General features: G+C 41.0%; 1 pseudogene; it reads left to right on the top strand.

The window, feature by feature from the left end:
- Positions 1-3,936: 3,936 nt before the first annotated feature.
- Positions 3,937-4,410, top strand: LOC139726578 (protein mago nashi homolog; annotated as a pseudogene).
- The last annotated feature ends 11,469 nt before the right edge of the window (positions 4,411-15,879 follow it).

The raw sequence follows: 15,879 nt of genomic DNA, 5'->3' as shown, positions 1-15,879 counted from the left end.
TTTTATATTTCAAATGTTAAATTCAATGAAAATGGCGGCCCTACTGGACCGCATCTGTACTTTGGAGGTTTTTCCAACAAATCTACTGAAGTGTGCTTACGGAACATTGCTTAGTGTGTTTGATATTATTTATGGTCTTGTTTCAGAGAGTGGAACTCGAAAAGTAAGCACGATCTTGGATTTGACCGTCTGTGAAGTCTTCTGGATCAGATGCGTGTAAATACATGATATGTGACTCTGCACCTCAAAACAAACAACAAGTCGCCAGACATGAATTTTTACTTAAGACCATATTCTGAAAGGGCAGACTTTAAGCTTTAAAATGATGTATAACTCAAATCAAAAGGACTCTCCTAACCTATCTAAATATTGGAAAGAAAGCAGAAACTCAGGAAAAGTGTGAACTGAGAACAGAGGCTCTGAAGTACAGTGTCTATTCATGCGCTTAATCTTTACCAAACCGTGCTGGCTGTGCGATGAATGGGACAAAAAACAGGAAGTAAACCACCAGAGTAACAACAATGAAGAGATTATCAGATTAAAGTGAAATTAAGCATGCCTCATTAACACATTCTGTCCATAATTGATGTCAACTTTCAAAGCAGTAGCACTATCCTTTCAAAAGTAATTAGAGTTGAAAGTGAAGAGTGTGGACAAGGTTTTTTTAGAAATGAAAAAGGGATTCTAAAGACACACCTAATCACACTATTCTACCAAAAATGTTGGAGATAAACTGCTAAAAAAAACACACTTTCCTGCCCGTTTTATGATACCAAATTTTAGCATAATGTAAAAGAAGACCCGCTCTTTCAGAAAATATGAAAAAGTCAAGTTCGGCTAGGTTGACCCATTTCACTTATTTTTAGTCCTCACGCAAAATCAGTGTGTGCGACTTTATGTTCGTTTTGAGGTGCACAGTCACATATTATGTAAAATGAGATTTCAGGTTTGAGACATTATAACTCCTGAACCAAATACAATACTGACCTCTAATTTTCTCTAAATATTAATCATATATAGAAAAGATGTTGATTTCTACATGGTTTTCATACACATATTTAATATTTTATAATAAAAGTATTCATGGTGCATTCTGAAAAATGTCTTCATAAAAACCTAAGATGGTTTGAAATAGCATTACAGTTCTCAGAATAATAAAGACCATATAAATAGACAGCAAAACAGACAAAATTGTATCAAAATCGAAATAATACATTTACTTTGGCGCAAAACATTATGTCAGCTTTGATGGCCTGCAATCTTGAATTTTTTGAATGATTGATCTAAATTTTGTTTTAAACTTTCTTTAGCAAGGTTGTTTAAAGCGTCTACCTCTATTTGAAAAATAATTTTTGCTTCATCTCATCTGCTTCAGAACAATCTAATTTTAAATAATAGCGATCAGCGTCACCTGAGCTACCACTTGGTATGAACAGTTAGTTTGCAGGCATAAACCTTTGTTTGTCAAAGAAGAAGCATGCGTTTGCCACGACTACTACACGTTGGTACACTGTTACAAGCGCCAGTGCCAGTGGTGCGTGCAGTAGTCTTGGCGCTCGCAGACATTTTTACAACCAACTAAAGTGGTCATTTTTACATAGTGAATTTTCAAATTCGAGACATTATAACTCGTGAACCGAGAAGGGGTTCTGACCTCCAATTTTCCCCAAATGTTAATTATATGTCAAACAAAATTCTTGAAACGTTCAAGATAATCTTTCAGTCTTTCTCTGATTTATGCTGAATCGAACATTTTCATGATTTTCCTTTTTTCAGAAAAAATATCAAAAAATGAATGTTTTTCCTTAAAAATCTCAATCCAGTTATCACAATAACCCACAAAAATGGTATCAACTTATAGAAAATTTTATTATCTTTCATGTGACATCAAATTTGTTGAAATCTGAGGTTTCTATCAAATCTAATCTTTCAAATAACACATTCAGTAAATATGGCGGCCATCTTGGACGCCATCTTGGATTTGGAGGCTTTCGCAACAATTTTCTTTTTTAGGTAGACCAGTGGAATGTTGTTTGTTACAATTGAAGGCATAATTTACCATTTTCAGATGAAACAAAAACCCAGCATTAGTGCTTAAAGATAGTTCTAAAATGTGAGTTAGGCATAGAAACAACCACTGTGAAAATGTGAATCAGTAAAATCAATGCTCAGTATTGCTGTATATACAAATGTGAACAATAGATATAATAAAAATGTTTCCAGGCTAAACCGTATACCGTTACGGTTTATTGAGAAAAATACTGATATCTCCTTATATCTTAGGCTTTGTTGCAAAACTTTTATATCGGAGGGTGCTTTGCGGTACAACAGACCTACACATATGCATGAAAGGCGATATCTTGAACATTTTTCAAATGACTGCTCCCAAAGGTAAACTGGACCTTTAAAACTTGAAAATAAGCATGGTCTACTTAGATTGTAGAGAGAGTGGAACTCACTGGAAAAGTACGCCATGTAGGCCTAACCGAGTTTTGGAGGTTTGGCCCTCCGGTTATGTTGTCCATTTGGGTGTAGCTGCCCGGATGCAAATTATTCCTCCTCATGCACCAGCCGTCATCTTTATTTTCACGCCTGTTTATCACATTGCCTGAAAATGAAGTTGACACAGAATTGCACTCAAATTTTTGCTTTTGCATGTTGAGATATAGATCAGGGTTATACATACAAGAAGGCACAAAAAGTGAATCGAAATTTGGGATAAACTGTAAGCACGTTAACATGAAAAGAGTTGGGTGAAGAATTACACAGTGTTCTTAAAAATCCACGTCGGGCGACTTTTTGTAGGATTTGTGATAAAAAGGGTCACTGATATCTTTAATTCAAACTTCTAAGAACGACCATTGAGCAACACCATAATAATATCGAACTAAACACACAGAAATATGCTACCGTGTAAAGTGGAATTGACAAGACAGACAGCTCGACATCACTCACTTCGCTATCTTAAAGATAATAAAAAGTTTTGGTACCTCAAAAGTTTCCCTGAATTTCCTTGTTTTAGTTTGTGTTTCAGGTGAAAGTACCTTTCATATAACTAACACTGTGAGACTTACTCGCCCCAAAGTGCTCTCATGTCTTAGTAATCATGCAATTAACTGCGACCAGCAGCCCCATACGCATAGCGACTAGAAGCCCCATACGCATAGCGTAATGGGGCTTCGCATTGTAGCATTCAGGATCATGACAGATTTATAAATGTGAACTTAAAATCCAAAAATTTCTTCAATTTGAAGACTTACCAATTAAGTTGAAGTATTGAAAACAGGCTTCGGGCAACGTTTGGTTCTGCCTATAGTCCCTTTCTGTTCGAATTAATGACTGAATGTGACTCGGTCGAGAGGACCTTGGGAGAGCTACATACACTGAATACTACAGCCAGTGCATGCGAACACATCACATGCGCACACATTTCAAATGAACGGATAAGATGTTTGTGTGCGCATGCGCTGACCGTAGTATTCAGTATATGTAGCTCTCCCAAGGTCCTCTCGACCTAGTCACATTCAGTCATCAATTCGAACAGAAAGGGACTATTGGCAGAACCAAACGTTGTCCTAAGCCTGTTTTCAATACTTACACTTAATTGGTAAGTCTTCAAATTGAAGAAATTTTTGGATTTTAAGTTGACATTTACCCGCGATACTAAATCTGTCATGATCCTGAATGCTACAACGCGAAGCCCCATTACGCTATGCGTATGGGGCTGCTGGTCGCAGTTAGCTATGCGTATGGGGCTGCACGCTGCTGGTCGCAGACGCGACAACTGGGGGAGAACCCGGGCAAGGCAGAGAATTTCAATGATCGTTCTAAAGTAACTGTTAACTGGTTACACGGCGGTGACTGGAGCTGAGGTACGTACAACGTGTAATGCACGTACAGTCGACGTAGACCATTGGCGTGGGGGCGTGCGATAGCATGGCGGGATCGTCGAGTGAATCGTGCCTGCAATATTGCGTGGGATATGGTAGAGGTAACAAGTTTGGCCACGAGTTTCTCGAATTTGACTCTGGGTTTGGACCATACGGGAGGCTTCGGTGCGCCAGCGGTTCCAGCTACTACATGTACAAGAGAGATGTGGTGATCCGGAGAGAGGCATTCTTCCACAAGGCGGTAATCGAAGAGGTATGCTGCATCGTGGAGGACCCGGAGGCCATGCAGAATGACGACGCCCTTTGGCCGCCCCCGGACCGCGTAGTTCGTCATGAGCTGGAGATCGTGATGGGCGACGGGCACACTTCCATGACAACTACCAAGTTTGGGTCTCTCAGCGACATCAACAGTAGAGATGTAGAGGTTCTACATTCCTTCTGCTACCAGTACCAGGTCCAGGACTTAAAGTGTTTGGTCTAGTCGCTCATCGTCCTGCACTTCCTGATCAAGCCCATGTAAGGGTCGTCCGCGGTCGCACATTCCAAGAAGAAAGACAATGTATGTTGAGGGTTTGCCCAGAGGAGTAAAGATTGGTGGAATGTTAGTGTGCACATTCCTTTCCTTTTTGTTTAATATTTGATATATGCTCAGGAATGACATGATTGGTCTATGGGTCTGGTACAGTGTACATGCCCTGCCTTGTGTATTGTGCTCCAAAAACATATTTTGTTTTTGTTGTTATCTTCCTGTTAAATTCAGTGTTATGGTAGTGCAGTTTCATACTCGATCCTATACTGGATATGTGATATTATTATGTGCATACATACATACAGTATAATTGAATGTATAGGGTTTTGAGTTCAGTACACAACTCTGTAGTTTTGTGATGTGAAGTACATTATTTGTACAGGAATCACACAATTTTTATCGAGTCGCCACTGTATGTTGTGCATAGTGGACATGAAGCCTATTGCTTCTACCATGGAGGCACGTTCCTATTTCTAAAAGTCACTGTTGCCTGTTTTGTGCAACAAGCTTTTGTTCCACTGTTTTGGATAGTAGTTGAGATTTAAGGGTCTTTAGTTTACCCTTTTAGTGTTACCAGTAAGTTCCCTTACAAAAAGTCCTGTGGTACTCCTGTGGTAATTACCACAGGACGGTACCACAGGAAAGTACCACAGGACAGTACCACAGGAAAGTACCACAGGACAGTACCACAGGAATTGTCCTGTGGTATTTTGGGATGTACCACAGGATAGTACCACAGGAATTCCTGTGGTATTTTGGGACGGACCACAGGGCCGTACCACAGGAAAGTACCACGGGACCGGTACCACAGAACAGTACCACAGGACAGTACCACAGGAATTCCTGTGGTATTTTGGGACGTACCACAGGGCAGTACCACAGGACTAGTACCACAGAACAGTACCACAGGAACTGTCCTGTGGTATTTTGGGACAGTACCACAGGACAGTACCACAGGTCGATCATTACCACACAGCATTACCACAGGGCAGTACCACACAGCATTACCATGGTACCACAGGAGAGTACCACACAGGATAGATCGAAAAAAAAATCTAGGAGAATTTTAGCCACATATCAAGGAATATTCCATATAGGTGAGTGATGGATTTCAGGACAAACATGGCCCTACTTAATAACCTGTCCTACTCCTAACATACAACCTCAGACGAGGGTCTAATGGCCAAGTGCCATTCTAGTCCTACAATAGATCTATATAGTCATATCCTATTCCTAGGTAGCCATCGACCGTATCAGTACGGTATGGCCGTCTGTCCGTAAAGCATTAAGGCATGGTTACTAACTAGGTTATACTTTATTAACAAGATATGAAATTACACTTTCATAACAATATCTATGATATTGGGAATAACATAACATAATTAGACAATCTTTCCTAAAGTTCAAAGTAAGTCCCATCATTAATACTTTGACTTTTTAAGTCATATATGTATTTTCTAAAATCTAGAGTGCTTTTTATGAATATTCATGAGCTATGTAAAAATTTGTACCACAGGAGTACCACAGAAGTCCTTATGAAATTTCTCATCCTTTACATCAGCACATTTACTAAATAGGTAATAAAATGTATAGGACAGGTTAAGTAATGGCAAATCAATTGCTATAATTCACGACATAACTCATGTATCAATTAATTGAGGAATATTAAAGATAGTTTTCCTGAATTTCCTTGTCTTGGTTTGTGTTTCAGGTTAAAGTACGTTGTCTGTGAGAATTACTCGCCCCAAAGTGCTCTCATGTCTTAGTAATCATGCAATAATGGTTTCGTACCAGAGCCGTCGCGGTACCGCGTCGATAACTGTTGTACGAAACCACTGACTGCGACCAGCAGCGTGCAGCCCATTGTACGCATAGCTAACTGCGACCAGCAGCCCCATACGCATAGCGTAATGGGGTTTCGCATTGTAGCATTCAGGATCATGACAGAATTAGTATCGCGGGTAAATGTCAGCTTAAAATCCAAAAATTTCTTCGATTTGAAGACTTACCAATTAAGTTGAAGTATTAAAAACAGGCTTCGAACAACGTTTGGTTCTGCCAATAGTCCCTTTCTGTTCGAGTTGATGACTGAATGTGACTCGGTCGAGAGGACCTTGGGAGAGCTACATACACTGAATACTACGGCCAGAGCATGCGCACACAAACATCTTATCCGTTCATGGATTTGAAATTTGTGCGCATGTGATGTGTTCGCATGCACTGGCTGTAGTATTCAATGTATGTAGCTCTCCCAAGGTCCTGTCGACCGAGTCACATTCAGTCATCAATTCGAACAGAAAGGGACTATAGGCAGAACCAAACGTTGCCCGAAGCCTGTTTTCAATACTTCAACTTAATTGGTAAGTCTTCAAATTGAAGAATTTTGGGGATTTTAAGTTGACATTTACCCTGCGATACTAAATCTGTCATGATCCTGAATGCTACAATGCGAAGCCCGATTACGCTATGAGTATGGGACTGCTGGTCGCTATGCGTACGGGGCTGCTGGTCGCAGTTAATTGCATGATTACTAAGACATTAGAGCACTTTGGGGAGAGTAAGTCTCACAGTGTTAGTTATATGAAAGGTACTGTAACCTGAAACACAAACTAAGACAAGGAAATTCAAGGAAACTTTTGAGGTACCAAAACTTTTTATTATCTTTAATATGTGTTTTTTGTTTATATATTTGCAATACATTTCAGTTGATTCTGCCTTACAATTTTCCTGTGTGGTACTCCTGTGTGGTACTGCTGTTTGATATTTTCCTGACGTGATAGTCCTCTGGTATAAAATGTTAAGAAGAAAAAAAGAAAATCCTGTGGCATTTTTCTGTGGTACTTCCTATTGCATATGTGTGGTATTGTTGTGTGGTATTGCTATGGGGCACGACTGTGTGATATTACGGATTTAATTTGATGTGTGGTACTTCTGTGTGGAACAGTACCAAAATACATGATCTTACTGTGGGATTTTGGGACCGATACCACAGGATTAGTTCCTGTGGTACTGTCCTGTGGTAATGTCCCAAAATACCACAGGACAGTTCCTATGGTAATGTCCTGTGGTAATGTCCTGTGGTACTGTCCTGTGGTACGTCCCAAAATACCACAGGACAAGTCATGTGGTACTGTCCTGTGGTACTATCCTGTGGTACTTTCCCGTGGTAGTGCCCTGTGGTACTGTCCTGTGGTACGTCCCAAAATACCACAGGACAAGTCGTGTGGTACTGTCCTGTGGTACTATCCTGTGGTACTGTCCTGTGGTACTGTCCTGTGGTACTGTCCTGTGGTACGTCCCAAAATATCACAGGACAATTCCTGTGGCACTGTCCTGTGGTATGTCCCAAAATACCACAGGACAAGTCGTGTGGTAGTGTCCTGTGGTACTATCCTGTGGTACTGCCCTGTGGTACGTCCCAAAATACCACAGGACAAGTCGTGTGGTACTGTCCTGTGGTACTATCTTGTGGTACTTTCCTGTGGTACTGTCCAGTGGTACTGCCCTGTGGTACTGCCCTGTGGTACTGTCCTGTAGTATGTCCCAAAATACCACAGGACAAGTCGTGTGGTACTGTCCTGTGGTACTATGCTGTGGTACTGTCCTGTGGTACGTCCCAAAATACCACAGGACAATTCCTGTGGTACTGTTCTGCGGTATGTCCCAAAATACCACAGGACAAGTCGTGTGGTACTGTCCTGTGGTACTGTCCTGTGGTACTTTCCTGTGGTACTGTCCTGTGATACTGCCCTGTGGTACTGTCCTGTGGTACGTCCCAAAATACCACAGAACAAGTCGTGTGGTACTGTCCTGTGGTACTATCCTGTGGTGCCTTCCTGTGGTACGTCCCAAACTACCACAGGACAATTCATGTGGTACTGTCCTGTGGTACTGTCCTTTGGTATACGTCCCCAAAATACCACAGGACAATTTGTGTGTATACTGTCTTGTGGTACTGTCCTGTGGTACTTTCCTGTGGTAATGTCCTGTGGTACTGCCCTCTAGTACATCCCAGAGTACCACACGAGAATGTGACACAGTACCACACAGTTCCTGAGTTAACATATATTTGTGTGGTACATTGTGTGGTACCAACCAGTACCACAGGGAGGTCCACATGAGCCTGTTAAACAGTACCACACAGTTCCTGTGGTAACATTTATTCATGTGGTACATTGTGTGGTACTGACAAGTACTACAGGGAGTACCCTACAGGCCTGTGGTACAGTACCACACAGTTCCTGTGGTAACATTACAAGTGTGTGGTACATTGTGTGGTACCGACAAGTACCACAGGGAGTACCACATGACTTTTTTTGTTACGGTTGTTTTAATTGCTTTACATTATGGCTTATTTCAAGTATTAAACTGTTAGCATAATATTGTGGGCCCTTCACGTCAGACTGAGGTGGTCGTGTACAGTCAGGGAGACAGCCGATTTTTAGGGAATGGAGATATTCGCGAATAATCGGGAAAGTTGGACTTAATGAATTATTCATGACCTTTCCGCAGTCTCTGGCCGAAGCTCGACGCGTACAAAGTCAATGGCTATCACTGCATCGTTTTGACATGCATGTCTTTAAAAATTCACCTTAAAAATCCTCATTAGGTGATCCGAGTATCCTCTCGGATCACCTTCTGTATCTGTACTGATTCTTTGTTCTTCTTTAGGTGATCCGAGTATCCTCTCGGATCACCTTCTGTATCTGTACTGATTCTTTGTGCGCATGTGCGCGCCTGTAAAATGGCGGCGACTGGCTGGAATGCTCCCCAGGGAGTGGAGAATGAGCACTGTTTAGTGCTGGTTGGAAATCATGTATCCAGTGACCGGGGTAATAATAGTCTGTAAAGCGCATTGAGACACTTAAGTGTGAAATGCGCTATATAAAAACCAGCTATTATTATTATTATTCTTTGTTCTTCTTTAGGTGATCCGAGTATCCTCTCGGATCACCTTCTGTATCTGTACTGATTCTTTCTTTTTTTTCTTTATTTCTCCCCAAAAGTTGTGTAGAGGTTAGCTCAGAAAGTGCATTGCCTATGGATATCAAACTTATACCATATATGTATCGTGTCCCAAAGACGACAATCGAACTAAAATCAAAGTGATCAGTCGACCGTGACGTCACTATGACGTCATTATACAGTGCGTATCAAAAAAAAAACGCAACAAGATTTAATTTCGAATTTGTGAAGATTGTGTCACCTTTACACCAAAGTGAGTAGCATCATCTTAAAGCCACATATCTCTTCTTTCCAGTGATATCTTATTTATTCTTACACGGTCATGGATGGCTGAGTAATCATTCTTTTAGGACAATGGGTCAAATTGGACTTGGGACCAAGTTTCAGTTTCTGCATTCAACTATGACGTCGATTTTCGTAGAGAAAAGCTGAATGTCTGTTCTGGACTTTCTGGAAACGGTTTGCTCCTAGGGCCTTCTTCTTTGAAAACAACATGAACGGAAATGGATACTTACAAATTTGAAATGAAATATGATTCCTGAATTAATGGAAAATTTTTCTGTGCAACAAAGGAGTGTGTTCAGATGCCTATGGTGGGCACAGGATGGCGCACCAGCCGATCGACTAGTTGCATTAAGAAACAGATTGGCTGAGGTATTCGGAAATCGGGTGATTGCCTTGTATCATGATGTGGAGTGGCCACCACGATCTCCAGATCTGACTTGTGACTTTTTTCTTTGGGTTATCTCAAGAGCAAAGTGTTCATTACCCCTCCACCTGACATTGCAACTCTGAGACAAAGAATCACTGATGAGCTTGAAGCTCTACGCCACCAAGCCCCAATGATTCTCAGGGCTGTGCGTGAGATGGCTAAGAGCTAATCTCAGTGTGGAAAGAAATGGTGGCCATGTTGAGGGGCATGGGATGTAATGTTAAAAAGTGACACTAGTATCCGTAAGAAGACAATGGTAAGTTGCGATCATTAATTTCATTAAAATTGATTTCATTATTCCGTTTGTTTAGTTAATTTCTAATAAGGTGCATTGATTCTTGTTGCGCCTAAACTTGGTCCCAAGTCCAATTTGACCCATTGTCCAAAAAGAATGATTACTCAGCCATCCATGACCGTGTAAGAATAAATAAGATATCATTGGAAAGAGGAGATACGTGGTTTTAAGATGTTGCTACTCACTTTGGTGTAAAGTTAACACAATCTTCACAAATTTGAAATCAAATCTTGTTGCGTTTATTTTGATACGCACTGTATGAAAACACATTTTCATTCATATCTCATTATTGGAATGGAATTTTTCAATGAAATTTACGTCACATAAAGTTCAATTAAAGGGAGTTCTACTCATGTTTTCAAAATTCATCCCATCATTAAAAACGTGCGCGTACGCGCGCTTTGAAATATTTGTATGCTCATTTCGAGGTCAAAATTTTTTTTGCAAACGTTTCAGACCATTTGAAGCATTTTTTGAAAAATTGAAAAAATCGGACGGACGCGTACGCGCGCGCGCATATACGCACGCACAACTCATATGCAATGCAAATTTCTCGTTTTTTCACTTTGATCGGATGTCTGAAATGTCAAGGAATATTTCTACCAAGTTTCAAGTCAATCCGACTCAATATGACGTCATACGGGCCCGTCAAAGTTGAAATTCCGCGCGCGCGTCAATGGCGATATACAATGCAACAATGCCAAAAAACCGCCAATTTCAAATCCGATTTTACTCGTCAGGATGGACGGTGACCCCCCATTTTCTTTACATATTTTAAAAGCTGATGAGTTGTACATGTCATTTCATGGGTTGGCAATACTGAAAAAATTATGAAAAGATATCTTATTTCTTAATAAAGTAAAAAAAAGTAAATTTTCAAAATGACGTCATCAAATTTCAAGTTCACTGAAGCGCATCTCACTTGTCCTTTGCTGATTTTCACCCAAATTTCAATATGTTGTAGCTTATTAAATGGTTTTTCAGTCTTAATGTAACAATATTTTGATTGGATGATGCCATTACCTCGTAAAAAGGGATTGAAAGTAATCTTGTAAAATTTAACCAGTTTACGTGTTATCTCTATGGGAGGGAATTTTTCTGGAAATGAAAATTGACATGACGGTCTTTCTCCCAGATTTTAATATGTTGCAGCTGAGACTTTGGGCTATCGTCACTATTCGCTCCATCTTTTCATACGACGCCGAGATCACGTCAAAAAACTTGGTTGAAATCAAACTTATCTTCGATGTATTGAGATATTTCTTTCTTTCTGCAACTTTCTTTGCAATAACTCAAGAAAAAACAGCCCCTATCATCCCCATATTTTGCACATGTTTAGTTCATGTCACGTACATTATTTCATAAAATAACAACTACTTAATCAGCCCTAACAAAAAAGTCCTGTGGTACTCCCTGTGGTACTTATCGGTACCACACAATGTACCACACACTTGTAATGTTACCACAGGAACTGTGTGGTACTGTACCACAGGCTTGTAGGGTACTCCCTGTGGTAATTGTCAGTACCACACAATGTACCACATAAATAAATGTTACCACAGGAACTGTGTGGTACTGTTTTACAGGCTCATGTGGTACTCCCTGTGGTGCTGGTTGGTACCACACAATGTACCACACAAATATATGTTAACACAGGAACTGTGTGGTACTGTGTCACAGGCTCGTGTGGTACTCTGGGATGTACCACAGGGCAGTACCACAGGACAGTACCACAAGACAGTATACACACAAATTGTCCTGTGGTATTTTGGGACGTATACCACACGACAGTACCACAGGACAGTACCGCATGAATTGTCCTGTGGTATTTTGGGACGTACCACAGGAGAGTACAACAGGAAAGTACCACAGGATAGTACCACAGGACAGTACCACACGACTTGTTCTGTGGTATTTTAGGACGAACCACAGGACAGTACCACAGGAAAGTACCACAGGATAGCACCACAGGACAGTACCACAGGAATTATCCTGTGGTATTTTGGGACATACCACAGGACAGTACCACAGGATAGTACCACAGGACAGTACCTCACGACTTGTCCTGTGGTATTTTGGGACGTACCACAGGACAGTACCACAGGGCAGTACCACAGGACAGTACCACAGAGCAGTACCACAGGACAGTACTACAGGAAAGTACCACAGGATAGTACCACAGGACAGTACCACACGACTTGTCCTGTGGTATTTTGGGACATACCACAGGACAGTACCACAGGAATTGTCCTGTGGTATTTTGGGACGTACCACAGGACAGTACCACAGGACAGTACAACAGAATATTACCACAGGACAGTACCTCACGACTTGTCCTGTGGTATTTTGGGACGTACCACAGGACAGTACCACAGGGCAGTACCACAGGACAGTACTACAGGGCAGTACCACAGGACAGTACCACAGGAAAGTACCACAGGATAGTACCACAGGACAGTACCACACGACTTGTCCTGTGGTATTTTGGGACGTACCACAGGGCAGTACCACAGGACAGTACCACAGGATAGTACCACATGACAGTACCACACGACTTGTCCTGTGGTATTTTGGGACATACCACAGGACAGTACCACAGGAATTGTCCTGTGGTATTTTGGGACGTACCACAGGACAGTACCACAGGGCAGTACCACAGGACAGTACCACAGGATAGTACCGCAGGACAGTACCACACGACTTGTCCTGTGGTATTTTGGGACGTACCACAGGACAGTACCACAGGGCAGTACCACAGGACAGTACCACAGGACAGTACCACATGACTTGTCCTGTGGTGTTTTGGGACGTACCACAGGACAGTACCACAGGAATTGTCCTGTGGAATTTTGGGACGTACCACAGGACAATACGACAGGAATTCCTGTGGTAATTTTCGATGTATACCACAGGAGAGTACCACAGGAACTGTCCAAAATCCCACAGGAAAATCATAACATGGTGCTATTCCACACAGAAGTACCACACAGCAAATTAAATTTGTAAGTACCACAGAAAAAGGCTACAGGATATTCTTTTTTTTTTCCTTAACATTTTACTCCAGAGGACTATCACATCAGGAGAATATCAAACAGCAGTACAACACAGGAGTACCACACAGGAAATTTGTAAGGCAGAATCTACTGAAATTTATTATAGAAATACAAACAGAAAAGCACATATTAATATTCCTCAATTAATTTATAGATGAGTTATGCTGTGAATTATAGCAATTGATTTGCCATTACTTATCCTGTCCTATACTCCTACAGTATTACCTATTTAGTGAAAGTGCTGATGTAAAGCATGAGAATTTTCATAAGGACTTCTGTGGTACGGTACTCCTGTGGTACTCCTGTGGTACTCCTGTGGTACTCCTGTGGTACACCTGTGGTACAAATTTTTACATAGCTCATGAATATTCATAAAAAGCATTCTAGATTTTAGAAAATACATATATGACTTAAAAAGTCAAAGTATTAATGATGGAACTTACTTTGAACTTTATGAAAGATTGTCTAATTATGTTATGTTATTCCAAATATCATAGATATTGTTATGAAAGTTTAATTTCATATCTTGATAATAAAGTATAATCGAGTTAGTAACCATGCCTTAATGCTTTACGGATAGACGGCCATATATATATGTACTGATACGGTCGATGGCTACCTAGGAATAGAATATGACTGTATATAGCTCTATTATAGGACTAGATTGGCACTTGGCCATTAGACTCGTTTGAGGTTATATGTTATATTAGGAGTAGGACAGGTTATTAAGTAGGGCCATGTTTGTCCTGAAATCCATCACTCACCTATCAGGAATATTCCTTGATATGTGACTAAAATTCTCCCAGATTTTTTTTTTTTTTTTTGGATCTATCCTGTGTGGTACTCTCCTGTGGTACCATGGAAATGCTGTGTGGTACTGCCCTGTGGTAATGCTGTGTGGTAATGATCGACCTGTGGTACTGTCCTGTGGTACTGTCCCAAAATACCACAGGACAGTTCCTGTGGTACTGTTCTGTGGTACTAGTCCTGTGGTACTGCCCTGTGGTACGTCCCAAAATACCACAGGATTTCCTGTGGTACTGCCCTGTGGTACGTCCCAAAATACCACAGGAATTCCTGTGGTACTGTCCTGTGGTACTGTTCTGTGGTACCGGTCCTGTGGTACTTTCCTGTGGTACTGCCCTGTGGTACGTCCCAAAATACCACAGGAATTCCTGTGGTACTGTCCTGTGGTATGTCCCAAAATACCACAGGACAATTCCTGTGGTACTGTCCTGTGGTACTGTCCTGTGGTACCGTCCTGTGGTAATTACCACAGGAGTACCACAGGACTTTTTCGTAAGGGAGACACCATCTTGGGTATGTAAATTAGGGTCAAAGGTCATAAATGTGTCATCCTGTATCTTGGTGAATACATGTCCTATCTTTCCATACTTTGCACACGCAAAGACCATGTTACAAGAATCATTTCACAAAATAACCACTTTTTGCTCAGATGCTATCTTGACTGTGCAAAGTTGGGCCAATGGTCAAATATACTTCATTCTGTATCTTCGTTATAGTGTATACCGAATTTGGTACCAAAGATGGCAGACCTGACTCTCTTTTCTAATTGAGAACCCAAATATCACACGGCCAATGTCTCTAAACACAGATGAAACCTATATGGTCATGCCTATTGCGATCAGGACTCGAATCATGGATTTAAAAAAAATCGAATCACCTAATTTGTCAGTCTTGACAAATTCCGAGTATAGTTTAATGTTGATATTGAAATTTCACCCAATGAAAGATGAATAAATAAAGTTTATCTCCTCCAAAAATCAATATTCACATATAGTGAGGAAAATTTGTAATTGAAGGATGAAAACGCGAATCCAAAATGTATTTTTTGAATCTCCGTGTCATAGTTTCTTTCAAGGCGTTCTTATTTTGCAGCGATTATTCAACGAAACACAGGGACGGACTGTGTGTGTGTCTGCAATGCGCTATGCATGAATCGCGTTAACACAGTGCACGCACGTACCGTGCGTACGTGAGCGCTGTTACCGCTGAGCTTCAACGTCTATGGGAATTGTGGTAGCCTGTCATGCTTTTCCGATATTTCTATTAACAATTCAGTTATTTTTTCGTCAAATGATCAAGATTTGGTGAGAACTGGTATTGTACTTAGATAGTCCGGTCCCCTAAACTCCTGGTTTGTCCGTATTTCTATGGAATGTCCGAATGAAAAGAGCAAGAGAGGACCGCCACCGTAGGTGTTCTAATAGGTTGCATGACGATGGAGCTCTCGCACAGCCGTCGAACGTCAACTGCGGACCGCCGGAGCTCCGGGGTTCTTTCTTTTGCTACATGACCATCAGTGTATTCATATTTTCTTGCTCTCTTGCGATCATGCTCACTGGGTTAAAAGTTACAAGCCTCATGCAACCACAAGGTTACCTTATCTAGATCATCGCAACATCACACGTACA

This window comes from Diadema antillarum, unplaced genomic scaffold (genome assembly GCF_040938485.1).
Source record: "Diadema antillarum isolate AM-2024a unplaced genomic scaffold, OU_Dant_1.0 seq00000090_RagTag, whole genome shotgun sequence".
In the NCBI taxonomy this organism is placed as follows: domain Eukaryota; kingdom Metazoa; phylum Echinodermata; class Echinoidea; order Diadematoida; family Diadematidae; genus Diadema; species Diadema antillarum.
This window is presented reverse-complemented; position numbering and strand designations above follow the sequence as displayed.